The following is a 19,249-nucleotide window of genomic DNA, read 5'->3' as shown; positions in this document are numbered from 1 at the left end:
GTCATATTGTAGATTATTTTCTTTCATATATTGATGTAAAATATTTGCATTTATCCCCAGACAAATATTTTACATTGATTGCAAATAATATAATTATTAATATCTTAGTTAGAACCATTTGCCTTTTCAATTGGAATGGACAGAGTTAACCTTAACCCTATTCAAACATGAGGAAACTGTAGAAAACTGATGTTCAGAAAATATTTAACTTCGATACCATGTCTTTGGTATATTTATAAAAAAAGATATCAGGATATACTTCTTTAGATCTCTTATCTGAATTTGTTTAGGTGAATCAGCAATCTGTATTGCTACTTCACTAGTATCCATGTTGTCTCTGTCCTCCATTTTGATTTTTCAGTTCTGTGTTCTACCTGTTGATAACAAGACTGTTTATATCGATGCCTGAACACTTCATAATCATAACATTTTGGTTTTTAATTCTGTTTCATATAATGCATTTACTTTATAACATAACATTTTCAATAAGAATACCATTTAATTGGTTGTATACCTGCCAATATCGAGGCTGTATTCTCTGATGGCTTTCTGTTCTCTGAGGTATAACATTTTGGCATCTAATAATTTAAACTGTCAATCTGTTTTTGAACTTCAGAGGTTTTCTATAGAAATACAATTCAATTGATTAGGGAAACATGTCAATACACAAAACAATACAGTTCTTAAATTCATGTTTTACAAATCTTGAATTTGCAAACAGTTCAATCAATCAAATGTGTCTATAAAGCCCTTTTTACATCAGCCGATGTCACAAAGTGCTATACAGAAACAGTTGAAAATGTCAGCCATATAGGATCAGCAGTCACACCGGCAAAGCCCCGCTCTAGCCTCTTGTAAGTGACCTGTCGCCCCTAAATGGCTGCCGGAGGTCAGGGAGGTTAACAGAGACTGATGTTACTAGTCCCTTGAGTGACATCCCTGAGGAGATGGGCCCCTTACGGCCCCTTAATCCCTATTAGTCCCCTGTGTTAGTGATCTTTACCTTCTCTGAGCCAACACCATGCTACCTTGTCAATGGGGCCTGGCCGGCTCCCGACTTAACACTTTTGACCTCAGGGGTCTCGCCCTTTGTTCCCGTAGCAACAGAGGGTGACCCCAGGGGTCAGGGGTGTAATCGAGAAGTTGTATGGACACGTGGGCTTGAGGGGCCCCACCATAGACCACCAAGTAGAGGTGGTGGTTGGCGGGCAGTACTTCTGTCTTGTCAGTACTTCTGTCTGGTCAGTACTTCTGTCTGGTCAGTACTTCTGTCTGGTCAGTACTTCTGTCTGGGTAGCAGAGAGAAAGTCTCTCTACATTGTATGACGTAAATAGAAAGGGACAGCACTCCAATAAATACTCTTAAATACTCTTCAATCATTTCTTTATTCATTAATTGCACTGCATATATGCGAGTCACAGCCCATTCTCTTATGGAATATGCCAGGAGATGCCGATTCTGCAGGTACCTGATTACGTTTGGACCCGGCGAATTCTGGAAGCTATTCGCCAGGTGCAACGTGAGTGCCTATTATGGATGGGGAATGCCTAAACTTAAGCTTAATCTTAACCATAACCATTTGGAATGAATGCCTAAACTTAAGCTTAATCTTATCCATAACCATTTGGAATGAATGCCTAAACTTAAGCTTAATCTTATCCATAACCATTTGGAATGAATGCCTAAACTTAAGCTTAATCTTAACCATAACCATTTGGAATGAATGCCTAAACTTAAGCTTAATCTTATCCATAACCATTTGGAATGAATGCCTAAACTTAAGCTTAATCTTATCCATAACCATTTGGAATGAATGCCTAAACTTAAGCTTAATCTTAACCATAACCATTTGGAATGAATGCCTAAACTTAAGCTTAATCTTATCCATAACCATTTGGAATGAATGCCTAGACTTAAGCTAAATCTTATCCATAACCATTTGGAATGAATGCCTAAACTTAAGCTTAATCTTATCCATAACCATTTGGAATGAATGCCTAAACGTATGTTTTAGTTTCACTTTTTTCGGAGTTTAAATGACAGTCAAGACACGGCACCAAATGACGTAATTAAAACGTCAAGCCATGGTGTGATTCCTGTTACTGCAGTTATGCCACAGGTTGGCGTTTTATTTGGAGATTGGGTTGGAGATTCAGCCTCCGTCTTCTTCGGCGTGCGGTGTCAATGAGATGAACACATGACATTTGTCATGGACAAGTATACAATAAAGGGTATGTGTTCTTCTTTACCCTACAAATGAATGTGATATATATTATATGTGACACAAAGCAGTGTACTATTTATTTACACGGTTATTATTACAGGTATTGGGTAGCGTACATACTGTACCCTGCAGCATAACTCTCCCATTCTCCAACTGTTTGTAAGTACTCTGCTTCGGTGTATTTATTGAATTGTTTAACCAACACTACAGGCTAATTGTCAACCAACACTACAGGTTAATTGTTTAACCAACACTACAGGCTAATTGTCAACCAACACTACAGGTTAATTGTTTAACCAACACTACAGGCTAATTGTCAACCAACACTACAGGTTAATTGTTTAACCAACACTACAGGCTAATTGTCAACCAACACTACAGGTTAATTGTTTAACCAACACTACAGCTAAAAAAAAAAGGATTTTAGTACTTTGATGTCATTCAAGCTTTAAAGCTCCGTTTACATGAAGTTATCATTATGCTGTGAATCATTTTTGTTTTGTTCTCTTTATGAGTGTCTGTGGTGATTGAGGTGATGATTGAAGAAGCAGCCATTTTTTTGTTGTTGTTGTGATTAAATATTTTACCCTTTACGAGTTGCCAAGTTACCCTCTCCGGATAGTCGGGCAGCAATATTGATATTTAGTTGTGTGGGAAAGGATAATGTAGCCTTACGTGATTAGGAACTTATTTTGGCATGCTTTGTTCAAATAGTCAAGCTCATCCGATGACCTGGAAGAGTCCATCAGAATGCTGAATTCTGATGGAGTTACATGTCTGGTCACAATTGAACAAAAAAAAACATGCACTGTTTAAAGACAACACATATTCATTGTTTTACTAAATTGCTTTGAGAGTATGTGCATGATGAAACACACGACACAGCATTGATTTAGAAATCTACAGCTAGATGAAGTGTGTCAATAAAGTTCCGCGCTACAGCTGACGGTTGTACGACTCCTAAAGAAGGTGTCATAAAGAGATTGTTAGTATTGGAGTTTGATCAATGGCAGACTTACGCAGGCAACTCAGAGCTCTCTGAGAGGGGTGAGGCCTTAGAGAGGCTCACAGTGTCAGGTCTTGGCAGCCTACCCAAAACCAGAACTGTATCCTCGAATGAACTCTCCACAACAGCCCTGCCAAGTTTTTTGAATTCTTGCTACATGTAAAATTGTAAACAACAATTTTACAACAGTCTCTCTTCAGACTAGAGTAGTGAAATGGGCCCGATAGGTCAGAATGGGACAAAACGAATAAGTGAAAAGAGTATACTTTTGCTTATCTTAGTATTTGATCTATGTACTTTGTGCAATGCGGTTTTTAGTCTTGAGGAGTAGCGATTGGCTAAAGAGGTGGCGAGATGTGACGTAGTAGGTTTAACCTCATGTTTGTACTGTAGATGCCCCATCAGCTTTTTTCATAAGAAAACATGGGAGAAATATAGTTTAATTTAGCATATTCAACTGTACCGACTCCATCTTTAATGTTTCTCGACAACTCCCATGTAAACTGGATTACACGCGTTTCTGAATATGGCAATATTTATATTTTATTATATACTGGGTCATTGCAGAATGGGCAGAGTTAATGCTGAGGGTAGCCCAGATTTTAGTGCCGGGCTGGAGTGTGTTCTGTCTCCGTCCCACCTCCATGGCAGGCGCGCACACACACACACACACACACACACACACACACACACACACACACACACACACACACACACACACACACACACACACACACACACACACACACACACACACACACACACACACACACACACTGGGATAGAGCCAAAGCAGCCATGTTAGCTCCATCTTCTTTTTTAATCACCATTTTAAAATATATATATACACAAGGAGAAAAATCAGGAAAAAATAGATCCCTAACCTTCATTTTAATGCATGCAGTCCTTCTTAATCTCAAGTAGCAAATGTACCAAAAAGGAGAAAAATGTAATTGCTTAGCGCTCCACTTTTTTCTCTCTCATTTGTGCTCCTGCTACTTCAGGGAGAAGGGAGAGCTTCTGGGAGCTCTTGGTTTTTAGGGAACGGGAGGGGGACGATAGCCTAAAGAGACAGGAAGTTGTTATAAAATAGCCTATCTGTCACAAACTTCCAAAGACCCTTGCTGTGGCTGCAAGCAGCCAGTCCAGAGAAAGTGTAGTAGTGTGTGTCCTAGTAGGGTTTGGGGAAACTGGCAATAATGTTTCATATTTAGATGATCTGTTACATGAATGATAGTCCTTGTTGCCGCACACAAATATGTGGCCTATCTCGTTACAGAGGGATTAAGACATGGTTTGTATGATAGATACTTATGGTTCAGTGAGATAAGATGTGTGGGTATGCGCAAGTGTGTATAGGATGTGATCGTCAAGAGAGTCCATTTTTATCATGCACCCCTAAATCGAAGACACCCGTCCGTCCCCCTCTTACCCTCCCTGTAGATCGTATGTACTAGTGCAGCCATCTGCATCGTCACTGTGAATGTGAGGAGGATCTCACGGTGCACTAAGCTTTGTGTGTGTGTGCGTGAGTACGTTGTGTGTGTGTGTATAAAATCACAGCCAATGCTTTACTGCTTCTCCGGCCTGCAGCCTCGGTGAAGCAGTCTCACCCCAGAGGCTTATCTGGGTTTCGACTCCTTGTCAAAATACTTGCAGGGGCCGAGCGCATTTTAAATTTAAAAAAGTTCCCGAGGTGGGGTGGATAGGGAGTCGACGCTGCTGCAGTCACACTCTAAGTTGTCTGTAAAGGTGTTAATAAAAAAAATGTTTCATTGTGATGTGCCTCAAACCTACCCTCCGTTTTTATAAGAATGGATTCGTCCATCTCTGAAAAGGTTCCAAAATGTGCCTTTTGTCAGAGCTGTAGCTGCATGGTTGTGGAACAGATTTAGTATGAAGTTTGTTTTAATCATGCACTAGATGTGTGTAGGGCCCTGGAATGATGATTGGCAACTGTGTGTGTGTGTGTGATATGGGAGTAGTTTGCCATTCTTCCACCCTATTGATCGTCTCTCTTGCTCTCACACAAACACGTTGTGTCGAACCTGTGATAAAAATGCGTCTTCCTCACTTACTTCGATGCGTCCCTATTTCATCATCAGCTGAGCTCCATCTCCTCCACTCACAGCTCTTTATTCCCCCCTCTCTCCTCTCTCTCTCTCTCTTCATTCGCCTCACTCTCCCAGTCCCGGCCACATGCAAGAGGGAGACTAGCGATATGAAAAAAGGGAAAAGCGTCTGCTGCTATTTCTAAAGCTAGATCCTCCCCTTCAGAGCGACTGTGCCAGGAGGAGGAGGGCTTTTACTACTCTGGGGAGTTTAACCCTCTGCCTCTATCTCTCAGCTCTGCCTCTAACTCTCAGCTCTGCAAGCAAGTCCAGCTACTAAATACCCTGCAACAAGTAGCTTTTGGGCCTCCGCCGTTTGACTTTAGGTTTGGTTGCCCTTTTGAAAACGTTTGTGGACTTTTTTTCTTGCAGCAGATTCCATACTTTTGTATATTATTTTGAGTTATTGTGCAATGCGCTTGGATAATTTTTTATTTTTTGGTAGCTACTGCTTTTAACATACTCCACGGTGTGTTGCATTGCCTGTTCGCCATGTCGTCCCTCTTTGGAAGATCAGGATGTGCTTCTTCACGCTGAAGATGACGATGGCTGTGTTTTTGGCGACCGCTGTGCATCTGTGGTGGCATTAGCTCGTTTAGTGTCTTGTTACGTCGCTTTTAGCTTTTTTCTGCCTATTTTGTTTCTCACTAAGAAAAAAACACACACATACTCCTAGACTTTTTCATCCCCCTTACCATTTATTTCCCCCTCTCCCTTTCTCTCCCAATTCCTCTTTCTTTCGTCCTTTCTAACTTTCTCTCTCTAGCTCTCCCACTCTCTCTCTCTCCCTCTCTCCTTCCTGTGAAAGGAGAGTAGGAGGGCGGTGCAGCAGTGGCGGAGGGTTTTTTGGGACAGGTGCCAACTTCAAACAAAAGACACAAAAAGGCAATGAGTGAGAGGCCTCCAACGAAATAAAAAAAATATGTTGCATGTTGAAACACAAGAAGTGATTTGTAGTGATCGTGTACTGTATGCGCGCGTGTGTGTATGTGTGTGTATGTGTGTATGTGTGCAAAAACAAACTCTTGCAGGATTCCCGAGCGCCCGATTGAGTGAGCGGAGATTTAGAATTCTCTCTCTCTCTCACTGTCTTGTGGAGGCATTTGAGTTTCGGACTCGGAGGGAGGGGTGGTGGGTGAAAAGGGAAGGGGTCCTCCTTTTTGGTTGCTGTTGAATTATTCACATTCCTGGGCCAACCAACCCAATGCAGAGACGGGACTGGCTGACTGGCTGTAGCTGCTGCCTTTAAGCAATCATTCGACATGCAGCTTGTCTGTTTGCTAACATTCCTCATTCAAATACTTTTTAACTGCCAGACGGGGATGACCATGCGCCTCCCAGGCACGAACATGGACTCTTGTGGCGCAGCCCGGTGATAGACCGAGACAGACTAGGGGGTGGCAGACAGGAAGACAGCCCAGATATGATTCACTGAGCTGGGGGAAAGGCAGCTCCCTGTCATCCTTCTCTGGTTCTCACCGGGAGTCTGAATCTAACTAACTAACTGGCTGACTGACTGTGGCTGCCCTCTGTCTGTCCCTCTCTACAGGATAACTGCATTATGGTTCTGGATCTACTACCCTGGTGGAAAATAAGGCCTGTCTGGATTTCAACATCCTGGATTTCGCATCCATAGTTGTTGTGTGCTGCTGACTGTCTACCCATGTCCGATTTGAGGTAAGTGGATACATGTCTAAGTGTGCTTCATTGCATGAATGTGTGTAAACTAGTCTGTTTAAACCACACATGGAAGTGCACATTATTTTAATATTGTTTATTTTTAGTTTAAGGATCTCAGACTCATACAATGCAGAGATTGACTTCTCAATAATACACTCTACAGATAAACATCAATAACAATAACATACACTACCACGTCCCCAAACAATCCAGCATTTTGATGTTGCCAATTTGTACTTCGCTGAAGAAACTGCCAATGTAGTTTCCGATGTAGTTATAGTTCCTGCTTCCCTCGTGGCTGTGTTTGCAATGGTCATCGTTTGGGGTCAAAAGAGGAGGACAGTTTTTGAGGGACCAGAGCTGAGTGTGGTTGCTGTAGTTTTGGGAGACATGCCAAAGCATGGCAGAAGGTCTGTGACTCTCTCCCAGAGTGGCTTTTCAGTGAACCACTGCAGCTAAGAGAAAGCCATCAGAACGTGTAAATCCAAAAGATTGTTGTCTTATTCTTAATTTAAGCGCTTACAGATATTGGCCGATTTTATTTTGTTTTTCATCCGTAAATGCGGAAGATAATCCAAACAGTCACATGACGGTTTAATTGTTTACATCAATGTCTTTTTATACTGTGCAAGTCAGTTTCCATTTTTCAACAAATGTTTAATTTAACTTTAATCGACAAACAATATATTATTTTCTCAAGTGTATTTGCTCAAGTGGTCCTGCCACGTGACACATTTAATATAGCAACATTTCTATGTATAAAATTGGGTTTATATAATTTCTTAGAAAATATGTCCCTTTCAATGTTTTCTCTTAAATGGAAGAACAAATTCTGCTGTATCAGTATAGGCTTGAAAAAATAATAGGCCCCAAAAATCCATTGATAGTAGTTGTGGTATGTCCAGTGTTGATGCCGATTCTGATAGACCTTCACCAATAGCAGGAGGGTATTTTGATTTAACCAATAGCAGTTGACTTAGAGGTAGGTGAGTCATCACAGATAAAACACACGAGAACCAACATATATTAGTTGTACAATACTCTATTCTTCACCACATAACACTGGAACAGTATAAGACTTACAGAACACCGAAATAGATTATGTTTAGGCCTATTACATTTAGTTTTCTTTAACAAATAGAAAGGATCCTTCATACGGTAAGATACAAACTCTTATTTTATTATTGTAATGTAGCCCCTCGTAATAAATTGTTGTTTCAATGCCATTAAAAGCAATCATACATTGTCTCGGAATACCGTATTAAAAACATTATCATAGGTGTTAACTATGGCAAGATGAGGGACAGTGTGTTGGACAAGAGAAGGGTGATGAAGATATGCACGTGTAGGCACAGGGCGTACCCCCTCTGTCTCAGGCTTTTAGAGGCCTGGTGGGAAGGAACGAGCCGAAACCTAGGATCACAATGTGTTTCCAGAATGTTCTAGAATTTGGCGAGGTGTTCCAGAAACTGGTGAGGCATTCTAGAAGGTGTTATAGTTGTCATTGTACCTTTACATATCATCCAACACCTGAATACAGAAAGATGATTTTAGGCACGTGTCTACTGTACCATTTCTTACTTCATTTCATCAGCGGGTTGTACAGTTTCAGGGTACAGAAAGGAAAGATCGTAAAAGAGGACACAGTGGATCGGCCCTCCAATGTTAGTAATGGGTGGGTATTTATAGTTGTATTGAAGCGCATGTAAGCATAAGATACATTTCAGACATACTGAGCCCATTCCTGGGGTATGCCAAAGGGACTGCTCGTGTAAGCAGACACACACACACACATATACTGTCACGTAGAGGCAGCAAACACCCAGACACACTCGATGCCATGTGCTCCACAATGGACCCTGGGTTTAACGATGAATGGAGTTCCCACGACACTGTAAAGGAGAGGAGGGCGCAAACCCCTCCTTTTAGCATTCACATACACACAAAAGCAAAATAAATGACATATTTACATGCAAACATACACACTATTTACACACACACTTATACACTTACATGCGATCACACTCAAACACAAACACACTCCACACACTCAGAATGTGAAAAATGTGTAAGAAGAGACACTTAATTACCATATTATGATTTTGAAACCCTGTGTTTTGTTAATACTCATAAGCAAAATGAAATATATTGACAGAGAGAAGTGCAACACCACTGCATTCATGAGAGAATTGATTGATGAGAAACAGAACAGAAAGAAATGTAGGCCAGGCTAAATTGCATTCAGACAATTTTTTAAGATGTGATTGCGAGGTTGGGTAAGTGTTTGCGCGCACATTGTGTGTGTGTGTGAGAGAGAGAGGGACAGACGGAGGGAGCGAGAGCCAGAGGGAGGTAGAGAGGGGGAGAAATAAATGGTAATAAAGCTGGTTTTGTGGAGGGAATCTAAATGAAGCATTGAAACAAAAGATCTATGGGTCTATGGGAAAATCTAACAGCTTATTCAAGTCCAAAGACTGTGTGTGTGTGTGTGTGTGTGTGTGTGTGTGTGTGTGTGAGAGAGACTGAGCCAATAATAATATGTAAGTCCATTTTTTCAATATTTACATTATTCACAGTTATTTAATTATGGGGGTTTGCATGATAAAAATGTCTTATCAATTATAATGTTTGGGTCAAAATGACAAAAAGTATTGTACTTACAGTATTTGCCATTACATTACATTACATTGGTATAAACATATCCAGACTTCAATCAGTATTTTAAAATAAATGTACATTTGCATGAAATTCTGGAAGTAAATATATTTTTTAAATTGAACAATAAAAAGCTGTATAATATTATTTTATAATATTATAATTTTGAAGTGTTAGTCTTTACATTTACTTACTCTCACATAATTTACAATTGACTTGTCATAAACAAACTTCACACTTTACGACATAACTGTGTATTGTGTTGGATGGTCAACATTTGAAATAGGTGCAACATTTCAGGTGTGTGTGTGTGTGTGTGTGTGTGTCCATACACATTCCAGTTCTATCCTAATGAACTGTTAATTTATCAACATGTAGATGTTCTAATTTGAAGAGGTGGAGTATAAAAACAACTTTAGTGCGTCAGTTAGACAATTTATTTGACTCGGCAAGTCAGTTAAGAACATATTCTGATTTACGATGACAGCCTACACCAGCCAAACCCAGATGGCGCTGGGCCAATTGTGCGCCGCCCTATGGGAGAAAACACAGCCGGTTGTGATACAGCCTGGATTTGAACCGGGGTGTCTGTAGTGACACCTCAAGCACTGAGAAGCAGTGCCTTAGACCGCTGCGCCACTCGGGAGCCCGAGTTACCTCATTATATATCTTTAAAACCATGCGTTTCGGGTGTGTTTACAGACATTATGTTGACTTAAGACAAATCTATATAGATGTATACAGATTTTGTCTTATGTTTTCCTGCTATAGTGATCTAAGAAAAGTTTTGACCTGTAATTTCAGTCATAATTACATGACCCTTGATGATTAGAAATCACCTCAGTGATGAAGGTCATAGATAAGCAAATGAGGACATAAATCAGGATACACCCGAAGGAAAGACAGAATAACAGACATATTTCTATTTAAATAGACATTTACAGTAATAACCCATACGATCTGTGAACTTCAGTATGTGGGCCAAAAATAGCAATGCTCAATACAGAAAGTGACTTTATGGACAGAGACACCAAACGCGAACGTTTACTTTGTGCAACCGCTTGCATTTGATGCCACTCGGGCCAGTAACTGTCCAATACTGTAGTCAATTTTGGTACAGTCCTGATCACTTCAGCATATGGGAATTCAGTCTTAATTATATATATGAACAGAGGTTCGGGGAAAGCATAGGCCTGGGAGTGCTCCTGTACCAGTCAACGTGAAATGAACTTGTACTGGGCAGACAAACTTTATACAAACTATATGCCGGTTTTTACTAAATCAAACGGTAATACATTTGTTTCTGTGTTTGTGGTTTGCTTCACGAGCGTTATTGTACTTTCAGACTTTTAGAAGAATTTCAGGTGTTTAAATGGGTTGTTTGATTTTTGCAGGTTGATTGGATCTGGGGGTCAATGTATAGAGACGGAACAGACCCCGGATTAAAAGGTGAAATTATGTTTAATTTAAATATTCTTGTTTCTTAAGCTTATTAAGGTACAGTTTATATTGGTTTGGTATTTGGTTTGCTTTTCATTGTGTGATTTTCATTGTACACTAAGTAAAATCAATGGCACTATGTAGCTGTTTGGTTTAACCTGAAATGAAAAGCGTCTCGCCTCATTGTTCTGTAGCCTGCAGTTACACAAAGTTAGTCAAATGTTTATGGTGCAGTTGTTTGATTTGAATAAACCCTCGCACTCACAGTATAAGAGAAAAAATCTCAGCTAGTAGACTGTGGTTACGGTAATGTTAGTGATCTGTACAGTACAGTAGAAGCGGCTCATACTCTGAAGCTGCCAAAGAAATCAGTGAAAGAGGGAGTAAATCCAGTACCTCAAAGGTCAGATGAAGATGAAGAGACAGTTGGCTCCCTGAGAAGTGCAACCCACAGTGAGTTGGCACCCTGAACTACACAAAGTCCCTATTGTCAGTGGGTGCACTGCAAACAGCACTCAATAGACCTATAAGGCCTACGGCTCCAGTCCTGGGGGAAAAGCACCACCTGTTGGCCGTTTGGTAATATACTGCAGATTGACGAGGCAAGTTCTAGAATCATACTTGTGTGATGAGTAACCTTGCCTGAAACCTGTAGACTTATGCTCCCTTAGTGAATGCCCAGCCTTTAGCTCAGTGGGATAACACAGTCTTTTGGCATTCTGGAGACCCAGGTTCAAACCCGGCCATTCAATATTAGTGTCACATGTTCAAAGCATTTCCACTAAAATGTCCTGCCCTTTAGCACCCCGAAGAATGATGTCTGTAAAAGGAAGTTAATGATGTGACATTAGAAATAGTGCAATATTTTGTCTGTGAGTTTTGTGTGTGTCCTTACCCTCAGTGGAGTTGTGAAGTTCAGCCATGGTTCAGCTCCTCTTCTCTACAATGGAGAATGAATCTGCTCCATTCATATAAAGCAAAATGAAAGCCACTGACTGTGCGGGAGGTTTCACAAAGCTAGAGGCAGAGCCAGGGTATTGAAGTGTGACACCTAAAGTTTCACTTCCACATGTTATTATAACCCTGTTAGTATAATATAATACACACTTTCCTGGACACAGACCAAGCCTACTACTGAACTAAAAAGCATTCTCAATGGGAGAATCTCTATTGAAAGATTTTTTTTGTTCAGGACTGTGCTTAATGTGTCCAGGAAACTGAAACAATATAACCAAATACAAATACATATTATAATCTATTAGTATAATAGTACAATCCTATTCGTTTAATATGGTCTCACCCATCCAGGTTGGAATAGGAGGAGTAGCACTGAACTGACAGTGGATTGCTACGGAGGGATACAATGTGACTGTGCCAAAAAATGTTAGAAACAGTGGTAGATTCTATTTACTTCAATTGCCATGGGGTTGTGTGTGTCCTAACATTAGATTGGCTAAAGAGGGCATCTCTGGACACTGGCTGAATGTGACAATGTGATTTCTCTTCTCAGTTAAAGCCCCGCTGTCAGTTACATTGATAACATACACACTGAGTGTACAAAACAATAAGAACACCTTCCTAATATTGAGTTGAGTTGCACCCCCACCCCCCCTTTTGCCCTTCGAACAGCCTCAATTTGTCGGACATGGACTCTACAAGGTGTCGGAAGCGTTCCACAGGGATGCTGGCCCATGTTGACTCCAATGCTTCCCACAGTTGTCAAGTTTTGCTGGATGTCCTTTAAGTGGTGGACCATTCTTGATACACATGGGAAACTGTTGAGCGTGAAAAACCCAGCAGCGTTGCAGTTCTTGACACAAACTGGTGCGCCTGGCACCTACTACCATACCCTGTTCAAAGACACTTAAATCTTTTGTCTTCCCCATTCACCCTCTGAATGGCACACATACACAATCCATGTCTCAATTGTCTCAAGGCTTAAAAATCCTTATTTAAACTGTCTCCTCCCCTTCATCTACACTGATTGAAGTGGATTTAACAGGTGACATCAATAGGGGATCGTAGCTTTCAACTGGATTCACCTCTCAGTCTGTCATTTAAAGGTGTTCTTAATGTTTTGTATACTCAGTGCACATTGATACAGACTGTTAAGATACATTGACACAAATAATTCAACTACACGCAACAATGTTTCACCCCAATCCGGTGTAAAATGGGCCACGGTTTACTTGACAAAGAGGCATGGATCCGTGCAATGGGAATTGTTTCAGCAACACATCAGTCACTTATTCAAGTGATTCCGTTTTGATTTAAATAACCTATTCTCAGTGACTGATGGACAGGGAGTACTGGATTTCTGTGGCATTTATGTGATCCCTATCCTCCTATAAAATAGCCAAAAGCTGATGTGAGAGAATGTGTGTGTGTGTGTGTGTGTGTGTGTGTGTGTGTGTGTGTGTGTGTGTGTGTGTGTGTGTGTGTGTGTGTGTGTGTGTGTGTGTGTGTGTAATTTGCGACTGTGCATCAATCTTACTCCTCCTGAGGCCTGTGACTCACCTTTGTGGTTGTGACTCCCCCGTCTCCCCCTTTCTGAGGTAAACCACAGTGCTGCCCACAGCCTATGTCACAGAGAAAACTCCCAGCGTTAACCACAACCTTTCACCTCTCGTCTCACCCCCTCCACAACCCCAACACTAAACCATCACCAGATTTAAAACCTCCCTACTTGAGTCACTTGATAGTCTCCTAATAGTAACTCTTTACACTCTCTTTGGATAATTCATTCCAATCGTTTAAAAGTTAACAGCAGGTATTTGTCAGTGTCACCTTTATAAACCTTTATAATACAGACAAACTCTTGATTTGTCAGTGTCACCTTTATAAACCTTTATAATACAGACAAACTCTTGATTTGTCAGTGTCACCTTTATAAACCTTTATAATATAGACAAACTCTTGATTTGTCAGTGTCACCTTTATAAACCTTTATAATATAGACAAACTCTTGATTTGTCAGTGTCACCTTTATAAACCTTTATAATACAGACAAACCCTTGATTTGAGTCTTGGCTGTAACACGCTTCACAGTGAAATCAACAACATAGAAAAAACAGAGATCCTAATGGCTCTAATATGTAATTATATGTAATCCTATGATTGAAAACACCAACGACATTTAATGTTAACTGTATTACATGTGTCAACATGTGAGGCTTGAGTAACTTAGTTGTGTGGAACCGATATATCTGACCCTGGTCTGGTCTGCCTGGCTAAACTATAATCAAGGGTAGTTAATAATGTAGCAAGGCAACAACACAGCAGGTTTAAGCCTAGCTGTCCACTCAAGTAGCTGTTGTTAACACACTCTCCTCTTTTGAGTCTTACAGATGGTGTGAACCTGAGATGGGTCAAGGAGGAACAGGAGGCAAAATATGAGATCGGACATGGACTCATTGCATGCTTCTACACCTGCATTGCTTGCTGTTTGGGGTTTTAGGCTGTGTTTCTGTACAGCACTTTGTGACATCACCTGATGTAAGAAGGGCTTCATAAATAAATGTGATTGATTGATTGCATGCAATTCACCTTTTCATGTCTGAGCTCTCACATGAGGATCACTTTAAAGGACCACTCGGACTGTTCGTCAGAGACAAACCAACTGTCCTTTGGTGTGAGGTAGTAGGTTGTATAGTTTTAGGGTCACACCCAAGTTGTCAGATGACTATACAACATACTGTCTTTCCTGAAGTGGCTGTAATATCATCACAGACTCTCCACATGAAGAACCCTGCAATGAAAATATACCTTTCGTGCCTCCATTAATACCATTATTACAACATTATTACATCATTGTATTATTATTAATTTCATATTTGAACAGGAAATGGGATTTCACATTTTCTGGTTGGACTCCATCTCTAACCAACTGGTCAATCGGATTGTGACCTGGTCGATGGTTCATGGTGTTCGCACAGAGTGAGGTAGTAGGTTGTGTGGTTTCAGGGTTGTTATTTTGCCCCATCAGGAGTTAACTGTACAACCTACTGCCTTCCCTGAAGGGCAGCAACACAACGCTACGAGCATGGCCACAATGGAGCTCACTGTCTACTGTGCTGCTTTTAAGTGGAGCGAGAAGTGAAGAAGGTAAGCTATCTCAAATCATTGCCTTGGTACTTTTTTATTTATTTAACTTAACTAGGCAAGTCAGTTAAGAACAAATTCTTGTTTTCAATGACAGCCAAGGAACAGTGGGTTAACTGCCTTGGTCGGGGATAGGACAACCGATTTTCACCTTGTCAGCTCAGGGATTTGATCTTGCAACCTTTTGGTTACTAGACGAACGCTCCAACCACCTAGGCTACCTACCAAAATGTGCTAAACAGAGTATTTTATGTATTGGAATTTGGAAATATATATATATTTCATATATCTTCAATTTTGTAATAATCCATACTGTACTAAAAGTCATAATAAAAAGTGAGTAGTCTTAGTCACATGTGTGTCGACTCCTTTTGGTTGTTAAGAATTGGAAGTATATAGTTATGAATGTTCCTAGAAATACTGTATGTGGCCATTTCTTATCCTGGACATGAAGACTGAAACATCTGCTGGGAGAATGGATCAATCAATACATAAAGAAGGATACATGTCAGGATACAAATAAATGAATACATGTCAGGATAAAACAAGGCCGACATTTTGTAACATTGTGTTTGAAATCTACAACGTTTGTGTCCTCACTCTCTTCCCAGCCAGATTCCCATGTCATTTATAGCTTTTATGGTAGATAAAAATATGAGCACAGCCAGCCCGGACAGCCATTAGCCAGTGTATAGGGCAGACGGGCCCTCAGTCACAGATGCCTATGTCACTGCTCCAGAATTTATGACTGTCGGCTGGCACAGGCACACACAGTCCCAGACCGACAGAAGAAAACACGACCGCAGGGGGAAATGAGGGTTTGAAGACTGCGTTTTCTATACAAGGACACAACATCTCAAACAGCACCTTATAACTGTTTTAACTGTATTTATTAAATGTGAATGAAGTGAGTTCACCGGGCGATTTGTTCATTGACAATTAGGTAACTGGGTAATTAGGTAACAACACCAGGTGGCGCCATAGATCATTGTATTTTCTGCAGCCAGGCAAGTTTTCCTTCCGTAATGATTTTACAGACCGAATGAGAATACATTTGTAGAGATATATAGAAGTAAATTCAGCCATTGCAGCCCAAACCAAGCCACCATAAAGATATAGTCAGGAAGCAAACTGTGGATGCATTTTTGGAATGACCAGACTATACCAACAAGCAATCGTTGAGAGAAAGTTTTAAAAAAGTGGACAGTCACTTTAGCCTACTGTCTACTTATAGTTGGGTAGACTTGCCATCGTGCAGATGATATATTTAGTTTATGTCCACATCTCAGTGGTTTTCTGTATTTCTTTCTTTAAAACTTATTTTAAGATTGACTGCCAGAGTTGACAGTGAATGATTTACAGTCTAAAGACATGTTGGCCTATTCATGAAACATTTGGAAATGTCATACAGACACTTCACATTCATACATACACTGACTCCTCTTTTATTTGCTATCATGTGTTGCATGTGGCTTGATGGCTACTTGGCCTTCATCTGTCGGTGTGCTTTTAAATTGAACAAGACAAATTCCCTATTGTATTATTTTCTATTCAATTGCATTTTGGACAGTGTTTTGCAATGCATTTAGTGGTGGGTGAAGGATTCTTTCTGTCATCTGGGGTTGATGAAAATGTAGGATAAATGAAAAGCTTTGGCATGTCTCTGTGGAGCTGGCCAGTGGGCGGAATCTCAATTGTTACGGTTTAACAACAGGCTTTTATCAAATGGAAATCTCACCTGTGTGGAACAGGCATCTCTCACTGAGACCTCTGATTTCCTATTCGCTGAAACCATAGGTGTGTCAGGAGGGGTGTGCTTCTCCGGAGTTGTATTACTACATCATTTCCGAAAGGGAGTGTGACGTTTTTGACAGAGGGTACAGTAGTTTTGACAGAGTCAGTGGTGAACAGCGCAGGCTTGTTTGTATCAAAAGGACTATATGCACCTGTCCCCTCCGATTTCACCTCTGACAGTCGTATTCAGCACGCTTTGCAACCATATGGCGACTTTGGATTGGACAGTCATTGTTGAGGTATAAACCCTCTCTCTTACTGAACAATGTTGTTATGTAATATTGTGATAATAGCCTACGCATTATGTACTGTTTGGATGAAGGTATTAAAAACTGCATGCTTTTAACCTCATTTTGATCGATTTAGATCAATATTTGACTTTAGTATCATGTTGAATTATAAAATTATAAAATTCAACATCAGTTGAGTTAATTTGGAAAGTAGAGAAGGCAAAAGTGAGAAACTTAATACAAACAATTGACATTCCTTTTAAAAAGTATTCCTGTGTTCTGCATTGTATAATCCCCCATGTAATAGGCTAAAAAGTATCAGTTCTGCTTAAGATGTTTATTTTGTCACATACACCGGATAGGTGCAGTGAAATGTGTTGTTTTACAGGGTCAGCCATAGTAAGATGGCGCCACTGGGACAAATAAGGGTTAAGTGGATAACAGAGACAGCTCAGTTATTCAAACCAGCGACTTCTTGGTTACTGGTCAAACACTCCAAACACTAAACTACCTGCTACACTCGTAGAGTTGGGCAATGGGGTGGATTTCTGGTTACAATAAACTACATACAGTACAGTAGCCTAGGCTAAGCTATATTCCTATACAAAGTTGGCCTAATGCAAATGGTATTCACTGTATAAAGCATGCATTCATACATTGTTCTCAGAATGCCAGTGGTGTGACAGGAAACATTCCCCACCACTTCCTTTCGTACACCTGTTCTTATCATAGTCTGTTAGCAGGCAGCCTTGCAGGCTCCATGTTTATGTTCTGAGTACTAGGCTACACAGACTTCTTTTTTAGGTGGAGCTAAGAGATGAAGGGGGTGTACGGTTACTGTATACAAGACTTGACCTAAAAGAAAGGTAATTGGTTTTAGCATACCTGATTCAGTTCATCTAGATCCTGATGACTGTGCGCAGGTGTCTGGTTTACATTATCTAGAGCAGCTTACATTAGTGAGTGCATACATTAACATATTTTTGGAGTACTGGTCCCCCATGGTAGAGCAAGTGCCATGCTCTACCAAATGAGCTACACATGAACATGGTTACCTCCTGTTAAAACAGGACAATACAGTATTATGGTCCTGCTATACACTGAACAAAAATATAAACGCAACATGAAACAATTTGAAAGATTTTACTGAGTTACAGGTCCTAAAAGGAAATCAGTAAATTGAACTAAATTCACTAGGCCCTAATCTGTTGATTTCACATGACTGGGATTTCACATGTTGGTGACAGATACTTAAAAAAAAAGGTAGGAGCGTGGATCAGAAAACCAGTCAGTATCTGGTGTGACCACCATTTGCCTCATGCAGCGCGACACATCTCCTTTCACATAGAGTAGCAGGCCCTTGGGTGACATGTCTGATGAGTATGCAGGGACATTTTCAACTTGCAGGAATTGTGTACAGATCCTTGCGACATGGGACCGTGCATTACCATGCTGAAACACGAGGTGATGGCGGCGGATGAATGGCACGACCATGGTCCTCAGGAACTCGCATTCAAATTGCCATCGATAAAATGCAATTGTCTTATGCCAGCCTATACCACAACCCCACCAACACCATGGGGCACTATGTTCACAACGTTGACATCAGCAAACCGCTCGCCCACACAACGCCATCTGCCCAATGAAGTCAATTACAACACCAATCTGCAGTCAGGTCAAGACAATAGTATTTGTATTGATTAGGGATCCCCATTAGCTGCTGCCATCACACATAACAGTACAGCATATAACATTATTACCCCACTATATATCTACAATACAAAGTGCATAATACCACCATACAACAATATATGTGTGTGTTGAGTGTGTGTATTAACGCGTGTCTGTACCTGTGTGTGTGTCTCTTCACAGTCCCTGCTGATTCATAAGGTGTATTTTTATCTGTTTTTTAAAATCTGATTCTACTGCTTGCATCAGTTACCTGATGTGGAATAAAGTTCCATGTAGTCATTGCTCTATGTACTGTAGTACTGTGCACCTCCCATA

General features: G+C 40.5%; 1 long non-coding RNA gene across 4 annotated transcripts in view; it reads left to right on the top strand.

The window, feature by feature from the left end:
- The window catches only part of LOC112216755, a 52,223-nt gene that overhangs the window by 18,793 nt on the left and 14,181 nt on the right, over positions 1-19,249 (top strand). Inside the window, exons 3-5 of one of the 4 annotated variants that reach the window (XR_002948393.2) lie at positions 6,892-7,019; positions 11,072-11,126; positions 14,465-17,251. This is a non-coding gene — a long non-coding RNA (uncharacterized LOC112216755). Of the gene's footprint in view, positions 1-6,891; positions 9,535-9,977; positions 11,280-14,464; positions 17,252-19,249 lie in introns of those variants that run through there. The other 3 variants (XR_006079201.1, XR_006079200.1, XR_002948392.2) reach the window with 3 other exon arrangements.

Source organism: Oncorhynchus tshawytscha, linkage group LG17, assembly GCF_018296145.1.
Source record: "Oncorhynchus tshawytscha isolate Ot180627B linkage group LG17, Otsh_v2.0, whole genome shotgun sequence".
Classification (NCBI taxonomy): domain Eukaryota; kingdom Metazoa; phylum Chordata; class Actinopteri; order Salmoniformes; family Salmonidae; genus Oncorhynchus; species Oncorhynchus tshawytscha.
This window is presented reverse-complemented; position numbering and strand designations above follow the sequence as displayed.